This window comes from Martes martes (assembly GCF_963455335.1).
Source record: "Martes martes genome assembly, chromosome: 17".
NCBI lineage: Eukaryota > Metazoa > Chordata > Mammalia > Carnivora > Mustelidae > Martes > Martes martes.
In genome coordinates, this window is record NC_137905.1 from 26689057 (window position 1) to 26701078 (window position 12022).

The 12022-nt window shown below is 51.7% G+C and overlaps 1 protein-coding gene across 5 annotated transcripts in view; it reads left to right on the forward strand.

Annotated features, from left to right (window-relative positions):
- The first annotated feature begins 7856 nt into the window (after nucleotides 1-7856).
- KIFC3 (kinesin family member C3) overlaps nucleotides 7857-12022 on the forward strand; it is a 38275-nt gene continuing 34109 nt past the window's right edge. For 4 of the 5 annotated variants that reach the window (XM_080827845.1, XM_080827842.1, XM_080827841.1 and 1 more), the window contains exon 1: nucleotides 7874-7946. The gene's annotated coding sequence lies outside the window, so the exon portion shown is untranslated. Of the gene's footprint in view, nucleotides 7947-12022 lie in introns of all 5 variants that reach the window. The other variant, XM_080827843.1, reaches the window with a different exon arrangement.

Here is a 12022-nt window from a genome sequence, read left to right on the forward strand (position 1 = left end):
CCTCGTGGCTTTGGTGCTGGAAAGTTTGCCAGCCCACCCTCCTCGTTTACCCAGGGAGGAGCCCCAGAGAAGGGAAGACATCTGCCCAAGGTCACTCAGGGATTGGGAACACGGCTCCTGGCTTGGAGCACCTGCCTTTTCCAGCACCCCAAAACCATCTTCCTACAGCTGCCCCCTACTCATTTAGGGGCCTCCCCCAGCCATTCTTAAAAGATAGTACCTCAATTTCTCCATTTGTGAAATGGGATTATAACATTGGCTATGTGGTTGAGAGGATTCCATAAAATCAGAGGCAACCAACTGTACAGCCCAGTGCTCAGCACTGTTAAAAAACAAAATTCATCAGAGTAAATAAAAAGCTCAAAATGGCCTTATTTAATGATCCGTGAATCGGGCAGCATCCCGTCTAGCAAATAGAAATGAACTCTGCCGAGCTACAGATAAAGGTTTTTAAAGGCAGAGAGGGAATGCGAGGGAAGGAAATTATTAGCAAAGAATGCCATTTTAGGCAAGGTCACCCTTCTGAGGTATACAGAAGGGGTCTGTCAGTAAGTCTAGTGCTGACCAGGAAATTCCCACATCGACTGGTTAAAGATTACATTCTTGGGTGGGAGGGTTGAAACTATAGTTAGATCAGGTGTAAGTCTTGGTGAACTGACGTGAGTGACTACATTTCGGTCCTGTTGTTTTCATTTTCATCACACATAGCTGTCTCTCAACAAAGGCAAACTAAGTCAAATTATTTTAAATTCTTGCCGTGGCATTCAGACCCCATGTGGATTTCCAGTCCTTTGGAACGGGTGGAAGTTCTCTCCACCCCCCACCGACGATGACGGATGGAAGCCACCGAAACTAGCCCGCAAGTAGTCACTTCTTCCCCGTCACCTGGAAGCTGGGGATGTCGGCTGGGCGGGCAGAAGGTTGAGACTTGCCACGATGACTAAGAACTTAGAGCCGTGGGAGTCTGGTTAATCAGCAGCGTCAAAACTTTCCGTGGCTGTTTGCAAACAAGGGCCACCCCCAGAGGAGGAGGACCAGAGTCTAGGTGGGCAGTGGGAGAGGCCTCGGGGCTGTGCAGAACAGGGTGAGTGATGGAGGCAGTGCCAAGAGCCTGGCAGGGTGGTCCAGAGCCACGCTCCTGACCTGGAGGCTGCTCTGTACCCGCCCCTCCCCAAGAACAGAAAACCCACTACAGTGTCTCTTGAGGGACTCTCTTTCTAGGAGCGATGGATTGATTTATTGCAAGAAACCAGAATGGAGTGCCCGGCTGGTGTCAAAGCAGGGATAACCTTAGTAACCCTATGGTCACTGGAAGAGACTCTTCCAGGGTTGTGGAATGTTCCAGAACCCACCTGGGAAGGTGTCTGGGGGCCAAAGGACAGGCAGGGAGAGGGTGCACTGACTCAGTACTCCCAGCCCCACCCGGCCCAGCCCAGTCGACAGAAACACCGACAAACAAAACCAGACACTCCTCTCTCTTGACAGCCATCATTCAGACTATCTTTTTATATGCCTCCTGCCGCGCAGGGGAACCAGCCGGGGCCTGGATTCCCGATCCAAGAAAAAAACTGTAAATCAGCGCAAGACGTCGTTCTCGTCAAAATTGCTACCAACGACAGTGTAAAGTGTAAATTTGGTACAGCCCTTCTGAATGCAATCTGGCAACATGTTTAGAGAGTGTAAAAAAATGCTCAGATCCTTTATTCAGGAAGAATTTATGAAATTAACAACACCCCCTTCCCCTGGGAGTGAACAGGCTGCGTGTGGGGAGATGTCAACAGCTGTGCTGTTTATAAAAATGAAGAAATAGGACCTACGCACATGTCTGACCTCATCGAATGGTCAGCTCAGGGCAGAGCCGTTGGAAGTGATTATTATCTTTCGGGGCTCCTGGCTGGCTCAGTCGGTAGAGCGTGTGACTCTTGATCTTAGGTTTCTGAGTTTAATCTTTGCAGAGATTACTTAAAAAAAAAAAAAAATGGGCATGCCTGGGTGGCTCAGTTGGTTAAGCATCTGCCTTCAGCTCAGGTCATGATCTCAGGGTCCTGGGATCGAGTCCCGCATCGGGCTCTCTGTTCAGGGTGGAGCCTGTTTCTCCCTCTACTCCCCGCTTATGCTCTCTCTCTCTATCTCTGTCTCTGTCTCTCAAATAAATAAAATCTTAAAAAAAAAAAAAAAAGAAAGAAAGGGAGGAAGGAAGGGAGGGAGAAAAGAAGAAAGAAGAGAAAAGAAAGAGATAAAAGGAGAATGATTATTCTTTCCAATAATTTTCACTCAGTGCTGGGTGTGTCCCCAGACACTGGGAGCCCAAAGCTAAATGGGACCTGGCTTTATCCTCAGTCTGGGGCCTGCAGTTCAGAAAAGAACAGGACAGAGCAGAAAAAAGTAACTTGGAAAAATGCTCATTATACAGTTTAAAGTGAGAAAAGGCAGAGCTGAAAATTGCATTCACTCTCTGCCTCCCACTATAAGCTAGTATTTGTGGAGGACCGACCCTGTGTGGGATGCTGGGCTCGCATTTACCTCTTACAACAACCCGAGGGGTTAGGTACTAGGACTACTCCCATTGTCACAGGAAGAAACTGAGGCACAGAGGATGTGTTTTGAGCCAGGGTTCAAACCCCGGACCACTTGATTCCTAAACCCAGTTTCAACTGTTGTCCTAAACCATCTCTCCTTAATATAGAAATGCATCTGTTCAAGGTTGAATACTGAAAAGAAAATCTGGGTCAGGGACAAAAAGGTAAGGGTGGTGGGATCTGGGTTTTGTCCCCCCCCCTTTTGGTTTCTATTACATTTGTGCAGAAAAAAAAAATTAAAGTTAACAAAAAAATAAACAAAAAACAAAAAAAGCCCAGCCACCTAGAATTTGTAGCAGATGGGTAGAAATGAATGAGGAAGTCGAAAAAAAGTGGGAACGATGTTAATAATGCATGCCTTGGCTTAGAACAAGGAGATAGAATGATTTAGGAGCAAGAAGTGAAGCCGGGGAGGGAGTGTTTGGGTGAAGGAGAGCTCAGACGGCTTCTGTATGGCAGACTCGGGGCAGGTGGGGGTGGGTGCTCTGACTCAGGGAGGAGACACAGGGGTAGAGTTTATCTTCCATGGGCATTCTTACTAAATCTTTTTATTACCTGGTGCCTGAGTACATATCTTCTCAGTGTTTGCATTCCTCTCATTTTTTAGACTGCAGGAAATGATAATGGGGGGGGGGGAGAACCACCTCTCTGTTTGCTTTCTACCCAGGAGTGCTAGGAAGGTTAGCTGCCAAATTCTTTCTCAGGTCATGAAGAGGTTTCAGGTTTCCCTCACCTGAGAGCCTGGGGAAGCACTGCTAAGGCCCATCTCCCTGGCAGATGCAGAAAGGTAGTCACTATCTACAGCTTTCGGGGCAAGGTGGTTTATTGAAGGGAAGGTTGCTTGGTTCCCCGCAGAGACCTTTGTAAATAGGAGAGCTGTCTCCCCTGTTAATACAACTTTTAGAAAGGAGGCAGGCACCCTTGAGCAGGGATGGGGAAGGCGCAGAGGGAGCTGGAAGGGATTGGAGAGAGAGTGGTATCATTTGTTCATTTATCTGTTGAGCATCTAGCTCTTGGAAGAGCATAGTGTGTAGCAGGTGAGAATGACAGGACCTTACCAGACAAGCCAAGAGCTGTCCAACACCCACGCCTTCATGTCAACGGAGGAGTATGGTTTCCTAAACGTTGGCAGGTGTGAGCCAAGATCCAGGGCCCCCTTCCCTCCCACCCCCAATACGCTCACAGGTTTAGCTGCCAACGTCTGCAGCTGGGAGGGAGTCAAACGCATGTCTGCAGGGCTGAGTTCTGAATCCTGCCTGTTCTCTCCGTGGGATTCTCCCTGGCTCTTTCTGCGCTGTCCATAATGAACTATTTCAGGAGTATTGGAGTATGTGGATTCAAAACAGTGGCTAATTGAGTCAGGATTACTTAATATTTGACTGCTACCCTCAGAATGTTGTTCTCCAACTTTAACAAACTGTTACCCAGAATCGTGCGAAGATATACAGTTTTCAAGACTGCAGGGTGCTCCTTACTGACCACATTGAAATAATTGGTTAAGGATCCATTTCTTACCTCCTTTTGATAAGAATTATCGTTAATTTACACAAGAAGAAAGCCTGTTTGGGGGCGCCTGGGTGGCTCGGTGGGTTAAGCGTCTGCTGTCAGCTCAGATCATGATCAGGGTCCTGTGATGGAGCCTCACGGTGGGCTCCCTGCTCAGCACGGAGTCTGCTTGTCTCCCTCTCCTTACGCCCCTCCCGACCACTCATGCTCTCTCTCTGCTCTCAAATAAATAAGTGAAATCTTAAAAAATAAAAGAAGAAGAAGAAAGTCTGTTTGGATATGCTTTAAGGTACATGTTCTTCCCCCTCTGAATTATACATGACCTATTTTTTAGTCTGTGGAAACTTACATGATATCAGGCACTTGCAGAGGATTTCCTTGTGATCAAGTCAGGAAAGTTCCCTGCCCTCCAAGAGCTATTGGTGTAGACAGGAGAGGCCATTGCAGTCCAGTGTGGGGGTGTGTGGCGGGGGCGGGGCAGGGAGAGATGCTGCCTGGGAGGGTCAAGGAGCATGACCTCTAAGCTTGAAGGACTTGAAGAACAAGCAGGAGTCAGCCAGGTAAAGGTGGGTGGAGGCAGGTGGGAGAAGGGGAAGGAGAGAGGCTTTCCAGGCAAGGAGAACAGCATTGCAAAGGCCTGAAGGTGATCAGATCTCAGGTTAAATCATTAAAACTGGAAAATCATGTAAATCTTATGTGGTGCTTTACTCTAGGTTACTGTGAGAATCAGACAAAACACAATCCATGTTATTCCCCTCTTTACTTCCCTCTGAAGTATCCCAGTGAAGTTTCTGGGATAGAAATGACCTTGAAGTCATTAGTATATAGTCGCCGGTGACATCGTACATTCTTTTTTTTCTTTTAAACATTCTTTTTTGGTTTTTAAAAAGATTTTATTTATTTGTTTGACAGACAGAGATCACAAGTAGGTAGAGAGGCAGGCAGAGAGAGAGAAGGTGAAGCAGGCTCCCCACTGAGCAGAGAGCCCGATGCGGGGCTCGATCTCAGGACCCTGAGATCATGACCTGAGCTGAAAGCAGAGGCTTAACCCACTGAGCCACCCAGGTGCCCCAACATCGTACATTCTTTTTTTTTTTTTTAAGATTTTATTTATTTATTTGTCAGAGAGAGAGAGAGAGCACTGGCAGTCGGAGGCAGAGGGAGAAGCAGGCTCCCTGCCGAGCAAGGAGCCCAATGTGGGACTCGATCCCAGGATGCTGGGATCATGACCCGAGCTGAAGGCAGCTGCTTAATCAACTGAGCCACCCAGGCGTCCCGACATCGTACATTCTTAAGCGAAATTCCAACAATCATAAAGCAATTTGCTTTTGCAATTTCAAGTCAAAGTTTTGCAAGAACCTCAAAAATGTTTCCATCTAATACCTCAATTTTCTTTGTTTCTCCACTAGTGCTTTGATCTTAGTAATGCTTGCATCTAGTATCTGAAACTCATTACGTATGATAGTACGATCTGTTTGCATGTACAATGTGTACATACACCGCCCCCCCAGCCGCATTGGTCTCACATCTCAGCTCTATCACACCGTGGGTTTATGAATGAACTGTGGGAGGCTGTTTCCTCTCCTGATAACTGGGCATATACTGGTGTCGACCTCGTCGGGTGTTCAGGGTTAAATGGGATCTTGTTTATAAAGAGTTCAGCGCAGTGCTTGGCACAGTGTTCGCTTTCGATAAATGGTAGCTATTATGTGATACCAAAAAAAAAAAAAAGACTGTACTAAAATGTTGGCAGCATTTATCTTCAGTGGGTGGGATTATGGTTACAATGAACATCTATTACTTTTGTAATCAGAGAAAACGAACAATAAATGTTATCATGAATTTAAAAACCTGGCTTTGGCTTTGTCAGAACAAACCTGCAGTTAATGCCACCATACCGGCCAGCAAGGAAGACAGGGCCTCCAGTTCTCTACCAGGACTTTACAGACAAACAACTTGCCTCACTCGGATAATAGGGAGATACTTGGTCAGGATTCTAGAGATACTCTGCCCTCATCCAGCCCTGTAGTCCCCCGGCCACTCTTGTCTGGAGATAAGGCAGGGGGGTTCCGAGAAGGAAACTCTCAAATTATGGCCTTCCCTCCTGTTGGGAGGGTTATCTGGGGTTTGTAGTTGGAAATCTCTAACTCTCCAAGAAACCATTCCAGGAGAGGGATATTATCATCTACTGGGCCTTCAGTTGGGCGTCTCAGAAAATAAAACACACATTAGCCCACTTCCAGTAGGGGGATTGTGAGTGTCCTGTTCTGGCATCCAGAACAATCTGAGGCCCAGGACCTTGGCTCTGTTTCCGGCTCAGATTCTTGACTGCCAGCCCAGTGTCTGGGCAGTGACAGGAGACAGGACCTTCATTGATCTGCGTGTCCCCCTCCAGTCCCCTCCTTGCACCTCTTGGGCCATCCCCTGCGACACAGGGACGAGTCAAGCGCCCACCCTTCTCGGACTATCTGTGGAACCATCAGCCTGCACTGGGCTGGCTTCTGAGCTTCTTTCTCCTCCCCCTGCACCCTGGAGGGGACAACGGCGCAGGCTTGGGAGTAAAAGGCCGCCTCTGTTTGGGAGACAAAGAACAGAGTGGCTCCTCTGGGTCAGCTGTCTCTGCTTGGCTGGCCTACTCCCTGGCGTCCCCTTTGCCTCTTCCGAGACGTCCCCCAAGGAGGGATTTCTGGACGGCGCTGGGAGGGCCGCATGCTGTGGAGTGGTTGCACTCTGGACAGGTTTTCACTGGAGCTTAAAGGAATATTTCACCTTAAAAAACCCTACGGCCTGGAAGATGTTAATTCAGGAGTGGTGCCGTGGCTGGGGAGGCAGCCCGGCCTGTGTATTCCTCCTAGAGCTAGTGAGAGCATGTGTGTGTGTAAACATGAGTGATAACGTGTGATGTGTGTGTATGCATGCTACCAGAGCGTGAGAAAGTGGGAGTGAAAGTGAGCACTTGGGTTTTAAAGGATGTGTCTACTAGAGGATCAGAGGACGAGGCATAGAGTGTGTGCAAGAATGTGTGTGAGGGTGAGCAAGTGTATGTGTGCACGCAGACAATGTGTGGGGAAGCACGTGTGCGTCTGAGCACCGACGATAACGTGAGTGCGTGTGTAAAGTGTGTGAGAATGTGCAAGTGTATACATGCGCCATCTAGAGTGTGTGAGTGCGTGTGTGAAAGCGTGTGTGTTAGAAGGTCCAGAAAACGAGCTGGTGTGTGAGAGCGTGTGAAGGACAGCATGGGAGAAGTGTATGTGTGAGGAGTAACGAGTGTGGGCGAAAGTTCTGTACCACCAGGGTTAGGGAATGTGCGCATCAGAGCGTAAGTTTAAGCGCAAAGGCACGTATATAGGACTAGCGTGGGCACGTGTGTGAATACTGGATGGGTTCGCGCTTGCGGACCAGGGCATGTGTGAAGGCATGTGTGAGGGACGTGTGTACCGGCGTGCGAGAGCCCATAGACGAAAGCACGAGCACATATGACGTTGTGTGTACACCAGTGGGTGTGCGCGCACGTGTGCACTAGCGTGTGCGACGCGTGGGGCCCCCAGGGCCCAGCGGGAACATCTGGGCGGAGCCGGGAGACCGCCGAGTGGGCGGCCCCGCGTGTGAGTGTGGGCGCGCGCGCGGGAGAGTGCGCGGGAGCGAGCGCGCGCCGCCGACCCCCGCCTGGGCAAGAGCCAGTTGCCATGGGAACGCGCCGCGGCCCGAGTTAATCATTTCCTGTGGAAAGTGTGCGGGAGGGGCGGGAGCGGGGCGGGCCGAGAAGGCGGCGGCGTGGAGCTGCCTCCCACCGGCGGGCCGGGTCCGGCCGAGCCCCGGGCTCTGCGGCGACGCCGGGATCCTGCCTCTGCCAGGCCGGTGAGTCGGGGACCCTGGCGAGCCGGTGGCGGGGGAGGAGGGGCGGGCTGGGCTTTCGGGATCCGCCCGGCCCGCCGTTCCGGGTGCCGCGGCCGGGCCCGCCCTGCCCGCAGGACCCCCTCCCCTGCCCGGACCCGCTGCGGGGCGCGGGGAAGGTCGGGCCCGGGAGAAGCAGCCCTGCGCGGTCGCCCACCGAACCCCGCGCCGTCCAGACGGAGCCAAGGACCTTGCTTGCAGCACGGCTTGGGGCGGCACGTCCCCTGGGGTCGCAGCAGCCTCGGGAACCCCCTTCCCATCTCTTTGGCCCGAGAGAGCCGGAACCGACCCGGGGAACCGCGTGTCAGTCAAGGCCTCCCCCTCCTCTTGCGGAGATTTTCCCTGCACCCCCCAGGGATCCCTTGAAGGCTGCAGTTTCCAGCCCTCCCACCACGTACGTTCCCTGGGCAGTTCGCTTTTCCCCTCGCAGGGCAGGGGAGGGTAGGCCGGCCCTGTGGTTGGAAGGAAGGCCTGGGCGGGTGCCCTCCTGGGCAGTAGGAAATTGAGACAGTGACAGTAGCAGCCCGGGGGATCCCAGGAGGGAGGGCAAGCCAAAAGCCACCTCCTTCAACCCCCTGTTGTGAGTTAGAGCAGAACTCTGGTGCAGTGTGAAGGGCCTGGTCCTGGGAGATTTTTCCAAAGGAAGCTGTATTTAAATTCTCAAGTATTCCCCCCCAACCCCCAGCATATCTGTCTCAAGATTGTGGGTCCCCGCTGTCCCTGACCTTTCACCTTCCATGGGCCATGAGGCTGGGGGCACCTCTCCCTGCCCAGGCACACTCCCCATGCCCTTGGTAAAGTAGTCGTCTCCTTGGCCAGGGAGAGTCATTGGCAAGGAATGCAGCCTCAGAATGGGGCCCTGTATTTGCAGTTACTGGACTTTAGGGACTCAGGGTGATGAGTTTTGCTGTTCTTGTGGGAGTGGAGGTTTTTGAGGTCTGGGTTGTCCTGGAAGACCCAGGGCCTGTGACTGTGTGCAGGGGAGGGCCTAGCTAGCCCGTGTCTAACCTCCCTGACCTTCTCTTCCAGGGGAGACTTAAGCCCTCCCCAGCAGCAGTATCTGGGCACTTGTCAGGTCTGTCCCTCAAATTATGGCAATATCCCTGGTCTGGCGGAGGGCGGGGGGGGGGGGGGTGTTACAGCTCTACTCCCGTGGTCTAGATAAAGAGGGGTAAATCTTTCCCTCTTCTCAAGCCAGCCCTTCTGCACTCACCCACCACTGGAGGGAGGGAGATCACTGAAAAATAAAAATTTTGAGTTTGTTGTATATGCCAGCATTGTTGTGAACACTTTATATACGCATTGTCTAATTCTTATACCAACCCTAGAAGGTGGCGTTCTCCCCATTTTCAGATGGAGATAATGAGGCACAGAGAAAGTAATTCTCCCAAGGTCTCACATCCAATAAGTGGCAGAGTTGGGTCTGAAGCAGCTTTTGGTCATAGCCACTCCACACCATGTCCCTGTTGTCCCACCCTGTGGGTCCCAAGTTGGCAGAAGCCCCAGCCTTGGGCTTATTTGAGGTCCTGGATACCTTTGACCTTTCCACCCTACTGGCTCTAAATTCAGCTGCGTTTTCCTCTTCGGGAGCTTGCACACACCCTTCCTCTTTCTTCCTGCTACGTTCCTGGCTCCCTCTCCAACTTCCCTTCCGGAAAGTCACAGAAGTATTGTCTCCTTCTTGTCCCCGTCCCTCAGACAAAGCTGATCTCTTTAACAGTCTTCTCTCCCAAACGGGGAATCGACCTTCAGTGCCCCTCTCACCTTTCCAGTAGCTTGGCATGCATGTGGAGCCTTTCTTCCATTAGGCTGCTGGTCCTTGGGGTTGGTTGTGTGCCCAGCTCCGTGCCAAGCAACCTAGAGAAAAGGGCATCTGGTGCTTCCCCCTGGTTCCTTCTGCTCCGTAGGGATCCATCTTTGTTCCCTCAGTGGAGCTGGCCCACATATTTGGATTAGCCTCCGCCCCGTCCTCCGGCCCACAGTCTAGTAATACTGTATCCAGGAGCTTCCTCCAAGTCGTCTTCCTCAATCAGGAAAAGGCAGAGAGCACAACTTCTTAGCCAGTAAGCCTGGCTTTCTTCTAGGGCCCGGCTGTGTGAACTGCCATCACCAGATCTTCTGCTGCCCATCACTATGCCCTAACTTCTTGCCTCTCCCTGCTTCATTCATTCCTGGCCCTGTCTACCCAGCAAGCTCGGATCCCTCCTATTCTACATACCACATCCTCTCAATTCAGCCTCCCCTCCTCACCCCAGGCAAACTTACCCCCAGAAGAAAGCAGCCGCTTCCTTTAGCCCTGCCCACCTCTTGGACCTACCCAGGTCCACGGCTGGGCTCCCTTCCAGAGCCCCCAGGGCTTTCTCCAGTTTGACCTCCCCACGGCATTGTTTGCTGGGAACTGACCATCCCCTCCTTCCCCACCTCTCCCCACCATCCGGTCACGTGTGAGGACTCCGCACCTGCCTGGTATTGTCGCCACCTCTGACCGTCCTCCAACGTTCCTTACCACCCAGAGTGAGCTCCGTGCTTGGTTACCTTTGGTGACTGTGTCCTCCACTGTGGCACTGGGACCCTCGTTAGCCTCTCAGCTCTGAGTCCCCAGCCCTTCTCTTTGCCAGGCTTCAGCCTGGGCTGGTATGTACACACGCTTTTCAGGATACCCACCTGTCAAGCTATTGACAGGGGTCTGGTGTGGGTGTCGTTCCAGTACCAGGCTGGGGGGGGGGGTGGGGCTGTTCCCATTAATGTGCTGTGGGCCCCACCCTGGAGAGCCAGAGCGGGACAGGGGAGTGGACACTATTCAAATCGGTCATCTTTACTGTCTGGTAGAAAGCAGTCTGCAACCCAAATAGCACCGTTAAGAAGTTCTTGGGTGCCTCAAACTCCATTTTAAAACCAAAAGCAGGGGTGCCTGGGTGGCTCAGTGGGTTAAAGCCTCTGCCTTCGGCTCAGGTCATGATCCCAGGGTCCTGGGACCGAGCCCCACATTGGGCTGTCTGCTCAGCGGGGAGCCTGCTTCCTCCTCTCTCTCTCTGCCTGCCTCTCTGCCTACTTGTGATCTTTGTCAAAAAAAAAAAAAAATCTTTAAAACCAAAAGCAAATCCCACTTTGCCTTTCTGAGCTGACTTGGCTTCTTCTGTTAATGGCATTGCCATCTGAGTCTGGGACTGTAGCTGGGTCCTTTAAATGTCCTCACAGCTGCTTTACCTACGATAGGTGTTCAACAAAGACTTGTGTGGGGAAGACTTAAAGTCTGTCCTATTCATCTGCTCAGTTCATCTGCTCAGAGGGACCTATGCGGCTTTCTTTCTTTCTTTTTTTAAGATTTATTTATTTATTTTAGAGAGCATGCACAAGGGGGAAGGGCAGGGGGACAGAGGATCTCAAGCAGATTCCACGCTGAGTGTGGAGCCCCGTTTGGGGCTCTATCTCAAGACCCTGAGATGACGACATGAGCCAAAACCAGGAGTCAGACCTTACCCACTGCACTACCCAGGCATCCTCCCATGGGGCTTTCTATCCCGGCCAGTGCTCCCCACCCCCTCGCTTCTCCCATACTACCTGGTGCCTCCCTGCATCCTGTTCCGATCTTGAAGGTTTTTTGAAGTGCTTACCTCCCTCCTGACAGGGAGCTCCCCATCTCTCCTGATCAAAGAGGACCCCTGGCAGGTGCCTGGCGCACAGCAGACACCCGATAAATAATTATTAGATGAAGAAGCAATGAATCTTTGTATCTTACTGCCGGCCAAGTTGTAGGCACAGAGTGAAGGGGACTTGAATAGCATGAGTGGACTTTAAGAGAATTTGGTCCATATAAGCCTATCTTGTTGCTAGCCACAGTCCGCCCCTCCTGAACCCCTCCTATTAGTACCGAGATGCTAATTAAATCTGATTAGATTTACGGAGATGCTGTTGACTCGTGCTACCTCCGTGTGGGGCTGTGACCTGGTGCGCCTCCAGGCTGCCAGGCCTCCAGTGAAGGGGCTGAGATGTGAGGTCTCCACAATGTGCTGTTGACACACCTGATGGGGTCCTCACCC